General features: G+C 47.3%; 1 protein-coding gene across 6 annotated transcripts in view; it reads right to left on the bottom strand.

Moving 5' to 3' along the window:
* The window catches only part of DOCK6 (dedicator of cytokinesis 6), a 1,219,180-nt gene that overhangs the window by 535,794 nt on the left and 664,810 nt on the right, over positions 1–18,576 (bottom strand). The gene's annotated exons all lie outside the window — the stretch shown is intronic.

Below are 18,576 nucleotides of genomic sequence, written 5' to 3'. Positions count from 1 at the left end.
ATTGAAACCGCACTTCAGAAGACGATGCACAGCAGATTGGTCCAGGTGCCAGGTTATTGGGAATTTGCAGCACAGGACGGACGCAGCTCTTCGAGGGACAGCTCAAAACGCAACATGTCTCGAGACCAGTTAGGTCCACCAGTCCAGGGGAGGATGTCATCCGGTCTGGAGCTTCCCTGTCGATCAAAAGTGGAGGTTAGAGCAGCAGCAGCAGTCACTAAGAAGTCACTGGCGGTCGCTCCCAACGTCGTCGTCCTTCCTCAGATTCTTCGTTTCACGGGTCGACTCTTCCTTTGCTGCTCCAGGACCCTCGCCCTATGCATAAAACAGCTGGAACATCACAATTCAAGCCTTTCAAGCAAATCTGAGAGCTGCTGGTATAAAAGGACAACCAGACCCCCAGTTTGAACTGGATCCAAGCAGCCACACTGCAGGACAAAGACCAGAGGAGCTTTGGTCACTTACCTCACTTCCTGTCCTTTCAAGCACTCACAGAGCCTTAGCAGACTTTCACAAGGAAGCTTGCCGAAGACAAAGGAATTATCAAGACTCAGCTAGGTAGAAGAATGCCCAAGAAAGGACAGGTGTCCCTTACCACAGCTGCAACAGTAGCCTGCGTCTAGGTTTCACAAAAATCGGTAGATAACATCCACTTCCAACAGCCACTTGGATGAACTTGTCACTGTAACTAGAAAGTTACAGGACAAGTGGAAAAGGGGATACATTGCATCCCGTTAGCACTCACATAAGGTGGTGTGTGCCAATTCCACAAAATAAAGGTGAGGTAGGATAAAAAGGACCCCCCTCACCTCTCCTCCTTGGAAACAGTAGTTATCACAAAGAAAATAAAAATGGCATCTCAAAGAGCTCCAAGCAACACCGCACAGAAAGTGCTGTGTGCTGCAATAATAATGTAAAAGACTGGGGGCCTCATCACGAGTTGGGCTGTAGCCCTTAAAGGCGGTGGTAACGGTATTACCGTTGTGTTTAAGGGCTGGCCCTATCACGAGTTGAGCGCTAAATCGGCTGTTTTACCTCCAGCTCTTTTCTGTAGGTGAAAATCCCCGTTTTCGGTGGTATTACAGACCCAATCAGGAATGTTGATTTACCGTTAAGGCCCAACCCGTGATCCGGTGGTAATACCACCGGAACAGTCGGTGCTAGGGTTATTACAGTCGGCGATTACAGCCGGGAATACAGCACAACTCGTGATGAGGCCCTGAGTGTGGAAAAAGGGTCCCCACTCACTCAGGAGAAGTGCTCAAAATCCAAGAGTCCAGCCAAAAGTGTTGGGTGGAGAATATTGCACACAAATGAAATTCTACCGAAGAGTGGTGTAGACCGAAGCTAGCGAGTCGTCAAAATGAAGTGAAGAACGGCAGCTGGAAGCTTTGGAAATGGTTGACAGTCGAAAGTTGTTGAAGATATGACTGTCGAGTGATATTCGCTGAACGTCAACTAATATGTTTAAGTTACCTTTCATACAATAATAATAATAGCGTTACCCAAGAACTCTGCAGAGATCGACCGACCATGATGCCAGAAGAAAAACAATCTGAGGGACATCGACGAGTGAAGGACCATGGGTACAGTAGACGTCACACTAGGGATAGTATTACAAGTCATGGAATACTCTGCACCTACCAATAGATTTGGGCCTATGCAAAGCATATGATTCTAAGAAGATCCACAAGACTCAGAAATATTTATATATAGATACATATATATTCGCAAATGGAATCTAGAGGAACATTTGCAATGAATGCTATGGTAGCCCCTGTGTCCCGAGTAGAGTAAGCTCTAGGCGTAAAGGGTAGATCTCTCTTGGCAAGAGAGTAACTGTGATGCAATCTGAAAACAGCCGATTTAGAGGCAGGGTCCCCTTCTCCACCAGCTGCCACAGAGACAAATAACTGGTTTGTCTCAGTGGCTTAGTCTTTTCAATATAGTATATCACTGCCCTCCTCATATCTAGCGTATGGAGGCTGCTTTCTGCCAAGTTAGTGGGGTTTTGAAAGAAATTGGGAAGTTCGATTGATTGGTTCACATGGAAATTTCAGATTAATTTAGGCGCAAAACGTGGGTGTGTGCGCAACATTACCTTGTCTTTGTGAATAGTCACAAATGGGTCCTGAACTGAAAGGATTTACAGTACACCAATTCTCCTCATCGAGGTGATGGCCACTAAAAAGACTTTTAGGTGACGGCCTTCAGGCTAGCCTTGTGCATGGGTTCAAAAGGCGGTCCCATTAATCTTGTGAGAACAACATTCAAGTCCCACCCGGGAGTTGGGTTGGAAATCAGGGGTTGAAGTCTCTCTACCCCTTCCATGAAAGTCTTAATGACAGGAATCTTCCACCATGAAACCTTGCTCTGGGATGTGGTATATGCAGAGAGAGAGAGGCCAGTGGGACCTTTAGGGAAGTGAAAACAAGTCCTGAATCTAATAGGTGTGTTGGATAAAGGACGACATCTTTAGGAGAGCAGTCAATAGGGTTGATGTCTTTAGCATTTCACCAGATAAAGCATTTCCTCTTATTGGAGTAACAATGTCTGGTGTTGGGTTGTTGCGCTTCCCCGAGTATGTCTGTACATCTCTGAGGGAGTTGGAGGTGTCCAAACTCTATGACTTCAGGGGCCAGGCTGCTAAATTGAGTCTTGGGGGTACAGATGCAGTGTTTTCCCCTGGTCTTGAGACAGCATGTTCTACGGGCATGGCAGTTTCCTTGGTGGGGAGATTGATATTCCTATGACATGGGAGAACCATGGCTGTCGAGCCCACATTGGTGCCACCAGAATCATTGTGACTGCTTCCTGGTGCATCTTGTGCACTATTCTGTCGAGAAGGGGAATCGAGGGGGAAAGCGTAGGCAAATCTCCCGGACCATGTTACCCAGAGACCATTGCCCCTTGGAGCGTTTGTGGGTACCTGGAGGCATACTTTGGGCATTGGGTGTTCTCTTGAGTCACAATCAAGTCGATGTCTGGAAAACCCCACTCTGCAAAGACGTTGTGTAGAATGTGCTCTTGCAAGCATCACTCGTGCTCAATGGGTAGATCGAAGTCACTGTTCTCCTGAAACATGTTGTGAGAGGAGGAACATGTGTTTGAGTGCCAACTTCCAAATGTTCTGGGGCAGAATGGATAACCCTAGAGAGTGAGTGCCCCCCTGCTTGTTCGGATAGTACATGGCTGTGGTACTGCCTGTAAGGACGAGAACGGTCTTCCCCTGTAGATATGCTTGGAAGGCTTTCAAGGCTTTGAAAATTGTAAGCAGTTCCAACAGATTGATGTGATTGGAAGCTACTGATGGGGACCACACGCTGTGTGCTGTCTGTTGAAGGAAGTGAGCTCCCCACCCCAACAGAGATGCTTCTATAGTGAGAGTGGCCTCTACTGCAGGGGTGGTAAAGGTTTTTCCCTGCAGAAGGTTTTTCTTCGACCACCACTGTAGAGACTGTACGAAGGCTGTCGAGACACCCACTACATCGTCCCACTGGCCTGACACCATTGGTTCGAGAGCTACTCAACGCAGGATGCCATCATCCCTAGCAGCCGCATGGCCTTGCATACTGTTACCCAGTGACTGGCTACATAATAAGGGATCTGAAACAGCATGTTTTGAACCCTCTGGCTGGAGGGGAAGATGAGCCTGTCTTCTGTCCGAATTAGGCCCCCAGAAACTGTTCAACTTGGTTGGGGACCGGACCTGACTGCTTCTCGTTGAGAACCCTAGATCGAATAGGAGGGGTATTCCCCAGACATGTTCCGTACGAGTCTCTGGTCATGAACCAGTCGTCGAAGTAAGGATACATGGGGATAGACTGCTTGCGCAGGTGAGCCGCTGCTAGCTCTAGTACCTTTGTAAACACCCTCGAGGTTGAGGCAATGCCAAATGGGAGAACCTTGAACTGATAGTGCATGTCCTCCATCTTGAACATGAGGTACTTTCTGTGCGCTGTCAACATTGAAATATGAAAGTATGCATCTTTCATGTACAATGGGGTCATGTAATCCCCCTGCCGCAGCAGTGGGATCACTTCCTGAAGAGCTGTCATCCTGAACTTTTGTGGTTTGACATATTTGTTTGCAGGATGCACATCTAAAACAGGGTGCATGGTTAGAACCTTTTTGGGTAAAAGGAATTATATTGAATACATACCCTTGTTTACCTGGAGATGAGGGACGACTGATCGTGCCCTTTTCCAGCAGGACCTGGACCTCGTCCAACAGATACGCAGATGGTCTGATGACAGTCATCTGCTTCCGGGTGGGTGGTAGCGGTGGGGGCCGGAGAACCTCGATGGAGTACCAGTGGGCGGCGGTCTCGAGTACCCAATGATAAGATGTGATCCCGCTCCCACGCAAGGGTAAAATATGTTAAACGTCCCTCGACTTGGGAAGTGCGGGAGGAGACTCGTACCAGTGAGTCATTTGAAGGTGGAGGGTGAGGAGCCTCTGAAAGCAGAGCTTCTACCTCTGCCTATCCCTCGTCAAAACACTCTTAGTTGTTGTCATTGAAAACCACTGGAGGAGCCCTGTCTGGAGGCCCAGTTGGATCCCCAGCGAGCCATACTGTCCTGGAGAGCGGCAGAAAGACTGCCTGCGAAAGGGCCGGCGGTTGTTGAAACCTCCTCACTGGACGAAGGGCTTGGCTGAGATCTGATTAAGCAAACAATAGGAATTGAGATGGGTCTGGGACCCACAGCCAATGACAAATTGCCTCCGGGATCATCATCCTAGTCAAAGTACCTAGCAGGGTAGTGTTAGGGGAGTTTTCCTGAAGTCCCACTTGGAGGTAAGACTTTAGTAAGGTATCCTAGTGGTTTGTAGATCCCCCAAATCTTAGTATCAGACTATACTAATCAGATACCTTGGTAGAGTGACAGAGGATTCAGCTTATCTTAAGAGGAAGATATGAGCTGTTGGCAAGTACACTGAAACCAATGAGTAATGCACAAAGAAACACTTCCACATACATTTATATTAAAATATAGGTTTATTATATTTACACAAGAGTCCATGTTAAATACTTAGCACAATAAACCAACATGCAGTGATACAAGTTAGAATACTTTCAATATGCCACTTGGTAGTTGTTGAACGCGCACAATTGTTACAGGAGTTTGTCAGGTCTACCGTACTATCGGTAATAATGAGCACCCACAAAGTAATACAGTAATTGCATTTAGTTAGCAGACACATATAAGATAGTAATTTTTGGAAAGGAAAACAGTTGGTTAGTGTTATCCTAACAGAGCTTCAGGTTCTATAGGCAATTTCCCTGCACAGCAAGTCTTTTAAAGTACAACACACAACCCTAGACACCAGGCACTTCAGAGAGGTGTAAAGTCTTCAAAAGCAGCAGAAGTCAAAGGTTCCTCTGAATACTTTCTAGTCTCTAGGAAGGAAGATACAAGAAGGCTTAACCAATATTTGAGACCCTGTTAAAGGGACACAAGCAGCGGCTTAAGTCGGAGGTAAGACCGGGTTGCCCTGGACACCTCTACGTGCACTCAAACGCACTGGAGTAACTTTCGGAAATAAGGTAACCTTTTTCCCCAACAGTACCTTAGGTTTGAAGAAAACCTAAGTGGAGGATGCTCTGCGATGTTGCAGTTCTGGACCTGACCTCCTGATTCCTCAGTCTGATGACGAAAGGCAGGACAATGGGCGGGATCTCTCAGCAGCAGGCTCAAGGGAGGACCTCTGCCATGGCTTTCATCACCTTCTCTGGTGACTCTGTGCTTTTGGTGCTGTTTCTGCAGCACCAACGAAGGACGTGATTCGCCCGGTCAACTTTCTTCGGTTCCTGCAGTCCCACACTCTGATGAGGGGGTCTGGACGAGTAGGATTGTGTCTCTGGAAAGTCCTTGAGGGCTCATCAAAGACTTGGGTGGATTTGGCCTTTCCACCACAATGCACTCAAAATGGGCAGCGGGTCTCCTGGTATTGGGGTTCTGCAGCTCTATAAACTCACAGGACCTCTGGAGATGGCTCAAATCAAAGTTCGTCTTGGGACTGGTTGTTTCTAGTCAAAGGGAAGGACTCATCCTCTTCAGAGTTCCTCTGTCGCACAGAAAACGGGGTCAGGACAGCAGTGGTTCGCTTCACAGTGTTGCAAGGGGTCTGCAGGTGTCTCTAGTCGTCTTCTTCGGTTACTTCAGCTACCAGCGGTTGACTTGCTTTTCACTCCAGGAGTCTTGCCTTTTATCCAGTTCGAGCACTCACTCCTCTGCAATCTTCCTCAGCAGTTTACAGAAAGGGGTGTTTGGCTGTCCAATCAGGACAGCTAGACCCCCAGTGGGAGCAAGTACCATTCAGGCACTCTGGCAGACAAAAGGACAGAGGGGTGGAAAACTACTCCCCTACCTCCTGCCTGCCCAAACACTCTCGAGTCTAGGCGGGGACACCCAAGGGATCCCGCCAAAGGCAAAAAACACACACACATGCCTCCCGCTCCCAGAATGGTAGAAGGGCTGACAAAGGACAACCACACTAGTAATGGTGAAAAAAGAAGGGAGGCCCTGTCAGGACCCCCACTGCCGCAGCTGTGTCCAGTGTGGGGATTAGGTCCGGTAGGAGCCATAAATTACTATATTTCAGAACACTGTTGTGTCCTCGTTGCAGAACATTGGCTGCAGATGGCAGAAAACGCCATCCGGTAGTCAGAACTACAAGTCCCAGCAAGCTCGCGTGCTCGCAAGCAGTGGAACTACGTGGGACAACGCCCGACGGTCCGCGCATGCGCGCGACGAGCGCACGGATCCCCGCTTGCGCTAACAGACTCGGATGGGAGCGGACGTGTAGGCTGAGGGCTCCTGCAGGCTGCGACCCGCGGGGCCATTCCCCGCCTGTGACCTCTGCAGGCCCCGCGCCTCTGGCAAGATAAGTGCTTTTCTCTGCTTTTACGAACCGTTGGTTCACAGAACAAAACAGTAGTGCATGCAACGTTGTTGATTCTCCCACAACTTCCTAGCCAGTATGAGCGCCGGGCTGAGGAAAGCTCCGGTGATACTAGTTAAGGCCAAGTGGCCACCTCGTAACTCAGTTTAACTATTTCGTTGCCGTGTGAAGCAACACGGCCTTTGCAGATTCTTGGGGGGATCGTAACCCAGTCTACACTATTTGTTGCCGTGTGAAGCGACACGGCCCTTGCAGATTCTTGGGGGAACACATCAGCGTGTGAGAGTAATGTGACGGGCCCAGTCCGCGACCTGAGCTCATTCTTGTTTCTGATTCCCTTGTAGCGGCATGCCACTGTATCAGTGGCCAGAACCCGCTGCGCCGCCGTAGTCTAACGGCACGAACTCTGGCAGTCGCCTGGCACGCCACCCGGTACCATCAAACGAAGCTAAGTGCTCATTTGGTTACTTTTAAAAGTGTTGGGTGTTATTGATAATGCTAACCTTGTGGGTTGGTAGATGAAACTGCCAACTCTATGTCAGAAACTGTAGCGTGTTCATAATGTCCTTTCCCATGGAGTTTCCATACTGTAAGTGAACCGTGTATAGAAGTCACAGAGTTTTGGGGGCAAGTAGGTTGGGAGTGTGGAAGCGTGCATGGGCGGAGTACCGTCGATCTCAGGAATCCCAGGCAGAACACCAAGGCGGACCTTTCCTAAAATCCCTTCTTATCCATAACCCATTCCTACCCTCCCTCCCCTTTTACCCGGTTACCCAAACAACCCTCTACCTATCCAATCAACGGACCCTAACCCTCTTTCCCCGGCGGGTCGCGGTGACCCGTGTTGTCTACCAAACCGGGTGCCAAGACCCAACGGGGAGGTAGGTGTACGTGCTGCCCCTGCGCAAGACTGAGCACCTGACAGTAGCGCAAGCCCAAGGATCGTCAAGCGCCTGGGTAGCACGACACCATGGAGGAGGTACTAGCGGCCCTGCGAGATTTAAAAGGGGAATTACAGGCTACTCGCCAGGACTATGTAAATCTGGCAGGGCAGGTGCACACACTTACTCTGCAAAGTACCGCTCAAGCTACCCCCTTGCCCAGGGATCCCGCTCTACCCACCCCAGTCCAAGTACATGTGTCAACGGAACCTCCTTTACCATTAGCAGCTCCAGAAAGGTATCATGGGGACCCTCAACGATACAACCAGTTCATCATGCAGTGTCAATTGCATTTTATCACCAAGCCGAACATTTTTCGCAACGCCCAGTCTCGGACTGCATTTGTGATATCGTATCTGGGTGGAGACGCAGCGTCTTGGGCCACCCCCCTTGTGTCTAAGGATGATCTTAAACTGTATGATTGGGACGTTTTTCTTGAGGAATTTGGAAAGATCTTTAACCGCAAAGCTGCAACTTTAATCAAGGATAGGGAGTTGCTTTCTCTGCGTCAGGGTGGAAAGGATCTCGTGACTTATGTAACCACGTTTAACCGCTTAGCTGTGGAAACAGATTGGCCGGAAGAAAAACGTTTAGCCCTCTTTTATCAAGGGTTACGTGATGAGATGAAAGATCTCATTGTACAAGTGGATCCTCAACCGGACAATTGTTCCTCAATGATTGATCTTGCGTTGCGACTGGATCAACGGCAAAGCGAAAGGAGGCAGGATAAAAGAAAATGGGATGTAAGGCCTGTGGCTAGGTTAGATCAACAACCTAAGGCATTAAGACCCGAGAAATCAGTTGAAGAACCCATGCAGATAGGAACAGTACGTGGGCCTCTAACTAAAGAGGAAAAAGACAAGAGGCGCAGAGAAAAACTCTGCCTGTATTGCGGTAAGGGGGGACACTTCGTTAAAGAATGTCCAAACAAACCCAAGAAAGACGTGCCGGGAAACGAGAGAGCTCGCCAGTGAGGGTGGCCCGGGCGAGCCAACTAGAAAACACCCCAAGACTTTTGGCAAATACCCATCATGCGCTGGTAACTCATGTGACACTTTCTGGTCAGGTTAGTTGGGCAAACCAACAAGTGCCCGTAACCTTAATGGTGGACTCTGGAGCAACAGGCAATTTTATTGATCAAGACTTAGCATCAGAATTACGAATACCTCTTAGCAACAAGGAGTGTCCGGAGGAGGTCAAATCAGTGGACGGATCACCGCTCACGTCGGGTCCTATAACCAAGCAGACCAGGTGGGTACATTTAGAATGCACCTCTGGACATCATGAGGACATACGATTCGATGTAATTGCGGCACCGCAGTTTGGAATGATTTTAGGATTACCCTGGTTAAGAACTCATAATCCGGAAGTGCACTGGACTCAGGGCTCAGTGCGTTTTACATCCAGTTATTGCTCAGAACATTGCTGTCGACCCTCCGCCGGAATCCCGGAAATCCAGCCAGTGTCAAACCAAGGGCATGTGGTTGGGAGCATGGAAGCCCTACCAACTGTCTATCAAGCTTACAGGGATGTTTTCAGTAAGGCCGCTGCAGAAACCCTACCGCCTCATCGGACGTTTGACTGCAGGATTGATTTGGAGCCTGGAGCAGCGTTGCCATGTAGTCGGATCTATGCTTTAACGGAGGCTGAAAACGAACACCTCCGGAAATACATTGAGACTAATCTGGCTAATGGGTTTATTCGACACTCAATGTCACCGGTTTCGTCGCCCTTGTTCTTCGTCCCAAAAAAGACCGGGGACTTGAGGACTTGTATTGACTATAGGGCAATCAACAGGATAACGATCAAGAACCGGTACCCTCTGCCCTTAATACCCACTCTATTAGACCAGGTGCGGAATGCAAAGATTTACACCAAGCTCGACCTAAGAGGGGCTTACCACTTGGTGCGGGTGCGTGAGGGAGACGAATGGAAGACTGCCTTTAGAACCAAGTATGGGCTCTACGAATATCAGGTTATGCCATTCGGCCTCTGTAACGCACCCACCGCCTTTCAGCATTTCCTGGATGAGGTTCTGCGGGGATATTTGGACATCTTTGCTATCGTCTACATCGATGATATCCTCATCTACTCTCGGAATCTGGAAGAGCATCAAGGGCATGTAAAAGCCGTACTACAACGTTTGAGGGAACACAAATTATATGCAAAACTTGAGAAATGTGTATTTCATCAAACAACGGTGGAATTCCTAGGATTCATCCTTTCACCAGAAGGAGTAACCATGGACCAAAACAAAGTACGGGCTATAACTGATTGGCCGTCACCAACATCAGTTAAGGATGTGCAGACAGTACTGGGGTTTGCAAACTTTTATCGCCGATTTATTGATGGGTTCGCGAGTAAAGTACAACCAATTACTCGCCTATTGAAGAAAGGAGTAGTGTTCCAATGGGATACGGCCGCAGAAACAAGTTTTCAAGCTTTAAAGAAGGCATTCACTACAGCCCCAGTGTTGTCACATGCGGACCCTACTCGCCCCTATGTCATCGAAACCGACGCTTCAAGTTACGCTCTAGGAGCTATCTTGTCCCAACGGAATAACACCGGCCAGTTGCACCCAGTAGCGTATTACTCTCGTACCCTCTTACCAGCAGAACGTAACTATGTAATAGCGGACAGAGAATTACTAGCCATTAAAGCGGCATTCAGTGAATGGCGTCACTATCTGATGGGGGCCCAACACACTAGAACAATCCTGACTGATCACAGAAATCTGCAATTCCTGAAATCCGCCAAGGCGCTTAGTCCCCGACAATTGCGATGGGCCATGTACTTCGCGGACTTCGATTTTGTAGTTACATTCCGCCCTGGAGTGGAGAACAGGAAGGCTGATATTTTGTCTCGCTACCCAGAACCAGACTCGAAAACCGATCAATCGGAAGAGCCAAAGCCTATCGTACCACCAACTCGTATAATTGGACCTATAGTGGTAGATGACATGTTCACGGAAATCAGGAAAGCATTAACCGCACAGGAATTGGCCCAGTGGAACGACCCAAACAAGAAGAAAACCGTGAAGGATGGGTTACCCTTTTTTGGAACAGCCTTATATCTACCCACACCAGTTATCCGTCAACAAGCCATCAGGTGGTGTCATGATTCTCCTTTTGTGGGGCACCCCGGCAATGCAAAAACCTGTGAATTGTTAACTCGACATTTCTGGTGGCCAGGTCTCAAGCAAGATGTTCAACAGTATATACAAACATGTGAATGTTGTTTGAGGAACAAATCAGACCATCGAAAACCAGCTGGGCACTTGCGCCCTCTACCCACTCCGCCAGTACCATGGCACACCATATCATTGGATTTTATAGTGGACCTGCCATTAAGTCAGGGATATACCACTGTACTGGTGGTAGTGGATTCTTTAACCAAATTGGCTCATTTCATACCCAGCAAAGGAATCCCTACGGCTCGGGCTTTGGTTCACCTTTTCCTTCAACATATTGTCCGCTTACATGGCATGCCATTACATGTTGTTTCAGATCGAGGAGCGCAGTTCACCTCACGTTTCTGGCAGGCCTTTTGTGCCACTGTAGGGATGCGATTGAAACTATCCACGAGTTATCACCCCGAAACAGACGGGCAAACGGAAAGGGTGAACCAGACCTTGGAGCAGTACATCCGCTGTATGACATACAATAACAAATCCACGTGGGCGGATGTTCTTTGGCTGGCGGAACTAGCGTATAATAACGCTGTACATAGTTCTACTAAGGTGACTCCTTTTTATGGGACTTATGGTTTTCATCCCCGTTTCCAACCAGTGCCACATTTGCCCAATATTGATGTACCCGCTGTGACACAGCTCAAGACACATTACCATCAAACGAAGCTAAGTGCTCATTTGGTTACTTTTAAAAGTGTTGGGTGTTATTGATAATGCTAACCTTGTGGGTTGGTAGATGAAACTGCCAACTCTATGTCAGAAACTGTAGCGTGTTCATAATGTCCTTTCCCATGGAGTTTCCATACTGTAAGTGAACCGTGTATAGAAGTCACAGAGTTTTGGGGGCAAGTAGGTTGGGAGTGTGTGTGGAAGCGTGAATGGGCGGAGTACCGTCGATCTCAGGAGTCCCAGGCAGAACACCAAGGCGGACCTTTCCTAAAATCCCTTCTTATCCATAACCCATTCCTACCCTCCCTCCCCTTTTACCCGGTTACCCAAACAACCCTCTACCTATCCAATCAACGGACTCTAACCCTCTTTCCCCGGCGGGTCGCGGTGACCCGTGTTGTCTACCAAACCGGGTGCCAAGACCCAACGGGGAGGTAGGTGTACGTGCTGCCCCTGCGCAAGACTGAGCACCTGACAGGCCCCAAGTTAGTAATTGGGTGCCCCTATTGTGTACTACAGAGGCTACGGACATAGCTTGCGGTAGAAAAATCACACAATAGTAGGTAGGACACGTCCACTGCCACCAGCCACAACTAGGAGTTTGTCTATGTGACTAAAAAGTCACAGGAGCAGAGAGAAGGGGGATAACTAGGTATCCCTTTGGCACTCCACATAAGGTAGTGTATGCCAATTTCTCAGACTATAAAGTTTTAGGAGAGCTAAGTATCTCTTTCCTCAAGAACTGTAGTTACTCTAGGATAAAGAAAATCATCTCAAAGGAGGCCCTGAAGGATCCCCAGCAATAGCAAAATACAGGTGCCTTTAAGAGTTATGGGGGGGGAAACAGACTCCATAAGGCAGGTAAAATACAAATAATAGAGTTCCAAAAGACAGAGCCCACAAGAATCAATGAGTGGAAAAAGACTCCACTCATTCAGGATTTCAGAAAAAGGCCCAGAAGTTCAGCGAAAAGTGTTGGGGGTCTCACTAGGAGAGGGATGAAGCAAACAAATGATACAATCTCCCCAACAGGTAGTGCACCAGGTAGACTGTGAACACAGTAAACACTGGAGATCCCGAAGAGCACTTTGAGAACGGCCAGGGGAAGAGAGACATCCCTCTTGGTTTTATGAACATTGTTAAACCAGTCAAGAGAAGGGAGTCATTCCCTTGGCATCCTGGGGAGCTTTGAGAAAGACCAGGGGAAGGGAGACATACCCCTTTGTCTTGATAAACATTGAGGAAGGAGCCAAGAGGAGGGAAGTGTTCTCTTGGCTTTGTCAAATATTGGATGAAGGCCAGGAGAAGAAAGATACTTGTCCTGGCCTTGGAGGAACCATTGAGAAACCAAAGAAAGGTCAGGGGCAGGGAGTCATCCTCCTAATGCTGTGAAATTACAAAACAATTGTGTTGTGTGTTTTGCTGGAATACACTCAAAGAACCTTTTTGAGACTTCTGATTTACATTCCCAGAGAAGAACATTTTTATTTGCTTCACCCAGAACTGAACTTTGGATTGTTGTGCAGCCTATGAAACAATTCTTCTGGACCAGGAAGACCAGCATTCTTGCTTAGTTGAGTTTATAGTGTAAGGGATGCAATTAAGCTTTTGACACAGGACGGTGGACTCTTTCCTTTAGACTGCTATCCTGACAATTTCCTTAGTATTCGTTGAGGCTGGGAAACCCCTCTTAGAACTAGGCTCACAAAGGGTTCTCTCTTATTTGCTCACTAATAAAAGTCTATAGCCACCTGTGTGTCAGTCTCCTACACCCTTACACAGGACATACACTCAACTGCCATGTTGGATGATAATTTATTAAAGTAATAGTATAAGGCCTACCTTTCCCTATCTATGTTACTAACTAACTTTGTCAGTCATGACTGTTTCCAAGAAATCGGTCCACAGTCTAAAACTATATTAACTGACTCTACAACTTATGAAAAATAACTAAGGTCAGGAGAACGACTCTTCACCTGAAAGTACGAGTCTTTAAAACCCAATTTGAAAATAGTCTCCTGTGACTTACTGGATCATTCTTTCAATTCCTCAATTGTATCATTGGGTTCTCTCTGGTTGCTATCATTCTCTTCTGGGGTTTCCTGGTTAGCTCTACGCCCCCAGCCTTGTATCTCAGTAGATTCTTGGTAGGCAATCTTACTCCGACACACTTTCTCTCTTAGATAATAACAGTTCTGTTTGTCTTGGTCAATTAGACTTTGTATTTGGCTTAGTTGCCCAATTACTCTGTAATTATGATTAATCTCGTAATTTCTTTCTAGGGTTAACTTTATCTGGTGCAGGAGTTCTCTCCCTTTTCCCCAAGGTCTTTTTCTGAAATGGTTGTCTCTCTCACGCTTCAGACTTTACACAATAGTTTTTTTTCCCCTTTTCCCAGGGTATTCTTTTGTATTGGTTTTCTCTCACATTGTTCAACTTCTCATCAATTGCTTCTTGGATTTCACATATTTGTAGTTACTTTGTTTCAAAATCGAGTTAGTTTCATAGTTTCCACTGTGACAAGTAAACTGTGTGATATAACTATTCCCTTGATTCCTCCCGGGTTTCCCATTCTCCCAGTTACCTTCGTTCTTGAAGGGGAACGGGTTCGGAAGCCTTCTGCCTTGTGAGCTCTCCCTCCCTTCTTCAGGGTCCGCCTCACCTAGTTCCTCCGTTTCGTTACAGTGTTGTAGTGTTTGGCTGCATGGCTTACACACACTGTGACCTTCTCCTGCCGGTTACATCGATGACGTTATGCAGAACGGGTGTGAACCAAATACTTCCCTCCATGCTCTTGCCACCACCTCTTCCTGGGTTTCTCTTTCTTCGTGTTCTCTTGTTGCGGGTCAGCTGCAGATCTGGCGTTCCGTTCTGCGGCTTGCAGCGAGTTTGAAACTCACTTGATTCCTGGATCCTCGAAGTCTCCAAGTGTTACGCAAGATTGTGCTTCCCCAGGTGGCGTATGCAATGTGCTCCCTCTTTTTTCTCTTCTTAGTCTCCTTCCTCTGGACACACGCCCTTTAACATCCTCATCCCAGTGAATGAGTCATTCTGCACTAAAGGGACATGATCCTTTTGTTTGTTTGTTAATTTGTATGCTGCACCAAACCCAAAGGTAACTGGGCGCAACAGAGAACAGAATACATGGATACTTAAAAGCTTAGTTACAGAGGGAGGCACAGGGTACAGATGAATCATTACAGATAATAATCTAAACAAAACTATAGAAATAATATACCTATATACAAGCAGACTAGGTTAGATCTTCAGAGATTGGCTATTAAAAGGTTCATCTTGGTAGTAGTTGGAGTGTAGCCATGTGAGAATATTCCGTCTGAAGCTAAAACACGATTGGTCTATTCTGATGTCAAGCGGAAGAGCATTCCAATACTAGGCCGCCTTAACCGGGAAGCTACTGCCTTTTTTTTTTTTTAGCCTGAATTTGGGTATCTGTAGGCAGTAGGAATTGGTAGTTCTGTGGGGCAGGTCGAAGTTCTTCTCACTATTCTCTCTGTGAGGTAAGGAGGAGCTACATTGTTGAGGCATTTGAAGGCTAGTGAGGCTGTTTTAAGTGAGATCCTATCGCTAATTTTTAGCCACTTTTGTTCTCTTCTTATATTGGAGATGTGTTCTCTCGTGGGTAAGTTAAGGGCAGTTCTAAGGCTGAAGGCATTTTGATTAAGATAAAGATATTCATTAGGAGTTTCTTTGCACCAGTTCTGGTCATTTGCATTTTCTGGCATTTTGAAACAGTCATGTAGGTCTCTGTATGTCTGGCTCGAGGGAAATCCTCACGGGAATGAGAGTCCTTGCCCCCACATGGGGAGGCTCTTTGGTTGAGGTCCCACTTGCCTCTACCACTATAGAAGGTATTACAGAGTGGGCTCACCTCCATATCCCCTTGGAGAGAAGGGACACATTCCCTTGATTCGTCACACAGGGTGCGAGACTCAGCAACCCTGGGAGGAGATGTACCCAAGCACGATTTAGCCCCAATGCAAACAAATGTGAAAACTCAGATGAAGGGCACCTTCAGAGATCTTTGACCTTAGTAACCCTTGCAATCAACTATCACGAAAAACCTACAAAGCCAGGGCCCAGAAGTAAGTCGTAGTTTCCTAAAAGAAGATTCCAGGTTTGGAAAACAACCCATTGAGTACCGGCCTTCACTCACACAACCAACAAGGATCACAACGTCCAAAAAGAGGAAAAATCGCCATTCCTATGAGTGGGACCAACAAACGAGAAGTGAAAGCATTGGCAAAGATGGCTTCAGGAGGACGGAAGCACCTGGACAATCAGGTTCCAGGGCTAGAACGATAGCAGCAGGCCACCAGCAGGAAACAGCCCCATGAGAAAAACAGTGGTTGGATTGACCCCATATGTCCAGATGAGACAGTATGTGGGAGTCTGACCACCCTGCCAACTGCAGCTTCCAAAACCAAGGCGAATGACTCAGGCAGCAAAAACCGGAAGCAGTGACCAGCACAAATGTTCCAGTCCAGCTAACAAGGATGACCAGGTGAAGGAGGAGAATAGCTCAGTAGGTACATCCAGCAAGCAAACATCAGAACCAGAGCTTCAGATACCAAGACATAAGTCCAGCCAGTATAGCCACACTTGGGTTTAAAAAAAAAGCTGTAGCTTCTTGGCACCAAAATCCTCCCGCAAGTACCTAAGCCTGCTTCGCTCTTCAAAATTGGAACAGAATTTAGTATAGGAATAGGGTCTCCCCTAGACATGCCATACACATAGGGGCTGCCTTAAGCCAGCCCTCTAATCAAAGGGGATTTAAACAACCAGGTTGGCCCCAAACATTCTCAAACACTGAGGACCATCCCGCAGGTTATGTAATGGCCAAATCCGAGGCCTAGGACTTCTCTAAACCAGCCCAAACCACTCCAGAGGGTGCAGGTTCAGTGGGTACAACAGGCATTTCAGACCTGCCTTGTGGTTTCCCCAATCAAAGGAATGCCAAAGAAACATGTTTTGTCTTGTCCTACCTATGTCCATATCATTATTTGGTCTTCTTCCTACCTTCTCAGTTCAGAAAATGACATATGGCATGCCCTTTCCGGGAGAAAATTGTTGCTTTCACCTGAAAAAAAACAGGCAGTTTGGACGTGTGAGCACGGATGTGGGGGCTGCGACTGTCTTCTCCCAGTACTCATCCTGGCTTGCTGGGCAGATATTGTGGCCAGTGACTATCCATGATTTGATTGCCACTGCCAGCTTGAATAGTTCACATTCTTACCATTAGCGGACCTGTGCAAGCTTCCATTCCAGATCTTGGAAAAAAAGGACGACTCCTGCAGCCATTCTTCAGATCATCATTGGAACCAGTTCCTCTATGAAGAAGAGCAGCCGGTTGACCCAATGACGACCCCTGCAGCTAACCAGCACCAACTCCAGTGCCCCAAGTCCTGGTGAAGGCCTGCCCCTCTCCAGATGACCCTCATAGGTCTTTGAGCCCTAGGCCTGTGGGAAAAACCAGTCTATACCCCTGCTCGAGCTTTAGTTACCTTTTTGACTTTTGAATCATAATCACTGGCATCGTCCAAACCTCTTAATCGACCTACCTGAAAAGTATAACTTTGGAAAAGATGACTTTAGGGCACAAGGCCACAAACCATTTTAGGGTTGGACACACACTAAATGGATTGGTCCTTAGACTTAAAAACGGCTTGGCAGTCACTTAGCACCTGCTCTGCGAGCAAGTGTCTACCAATGTGGTAAAAGGGCTACAGAGTGGTGTTGCTAAAACAAAATGCTCAGCTGCCACCAGCATCCTATTCCACTCACTTTTTCTCTGTGATAAAACTCTCCCAGGAACAAAACGGGTTATTCTGGAAGTACCCCAGATCGGGCAGACCTATGGTCTATTAAGGGCAACACACCAAAAGTGAGTTGCAGCCTTCAGTGAGGTAACTTACAGACCCAGAAGACCACCAAAATGACTGGGGTATAACCCAAGTTAGCAAAAAGTCCCTTTCCCCCCATTTTAATTTTCACAGAATCAGGGTTGTATGTCTCTCAACCAAGCAGAGAGACTTTTACTATGTTGAGCATAGACTGGTCTAGGTGATCCCCGGGGCCCCATATGACAACAGTTAATGTATCGAGCACCAGCTCAAACAAGCTAAACATGACCCTGCAGTTGGCCCTAGTCCTAGAGGTTAGGAGTGCAAGAATATTTCCACTTTAATATTCAGGACTTTCTTTGAGTTTAAATCCCATGTAAAGTATATAAAATATACCTTTGTTGTGCACACTTATTTACTGAAAACATGAGTGGGTTATCCTATATTCTGGTCTACCCTACCTTGCTTCCTGCATATGTGGCTTATGCAGCTTTATGGTGAATTAGGATCTGTGTGATTTGGCTGTGGCAGAATTGTTTGCGGCGAAATAGACCGTAGTCAATTCCGACGGCGAATACAATTTCACTGCAGCCAAACCCCACAAATCATTCCTCCGCCACCCTCATACATCACCCACCCCACTTACCTTTTGACCATCTGCTGCCTCTCCTGATCCTGCGGCGTTAGTTCCTTCACTATAACGCGGTTCAGATGTGACGCTGCAGGATCCCCTTTTCTCTTATTTATTTCGGCCCCCTCCTCCAATCCTCAGGAAGCGGGGAACACATCTGCAACCCCTCCAAGGCCATTAATACAGAACAAGGGGAACAGGGGACAACCCGCAACCCACGCTCCCCATGTTTGGTATCGATTACCCAATTTGACTGAATCAAATCGATCGAATGGTACCGGCCAGACGTACCATTCGATCTATTAAATTGGATCAATTTGGGAAATACTGTGAATTACAGTCATCGATGTCATGTCCAAGCCTCAAGCAAGATATGAA

Source organism: Ambystoma mexicanum, chromosome 3q (assembly GCF_040938575.1).
Source record: "Ambystoma mexicanum isolate Mex_15411 chromosome 3q, UKY_AmexF1_1, whole genome shotgun sequence".
Classification (NCBI taxonomy): Eukaryota; Metazoa; Chordata; class Amphibia; order Caudata; family Ambystomatidae; genus Ambystoma; species Ambystoma mexicanum.
This window is presented reverse-complemented; position numbering and strand designations above follow the sequence as displayed.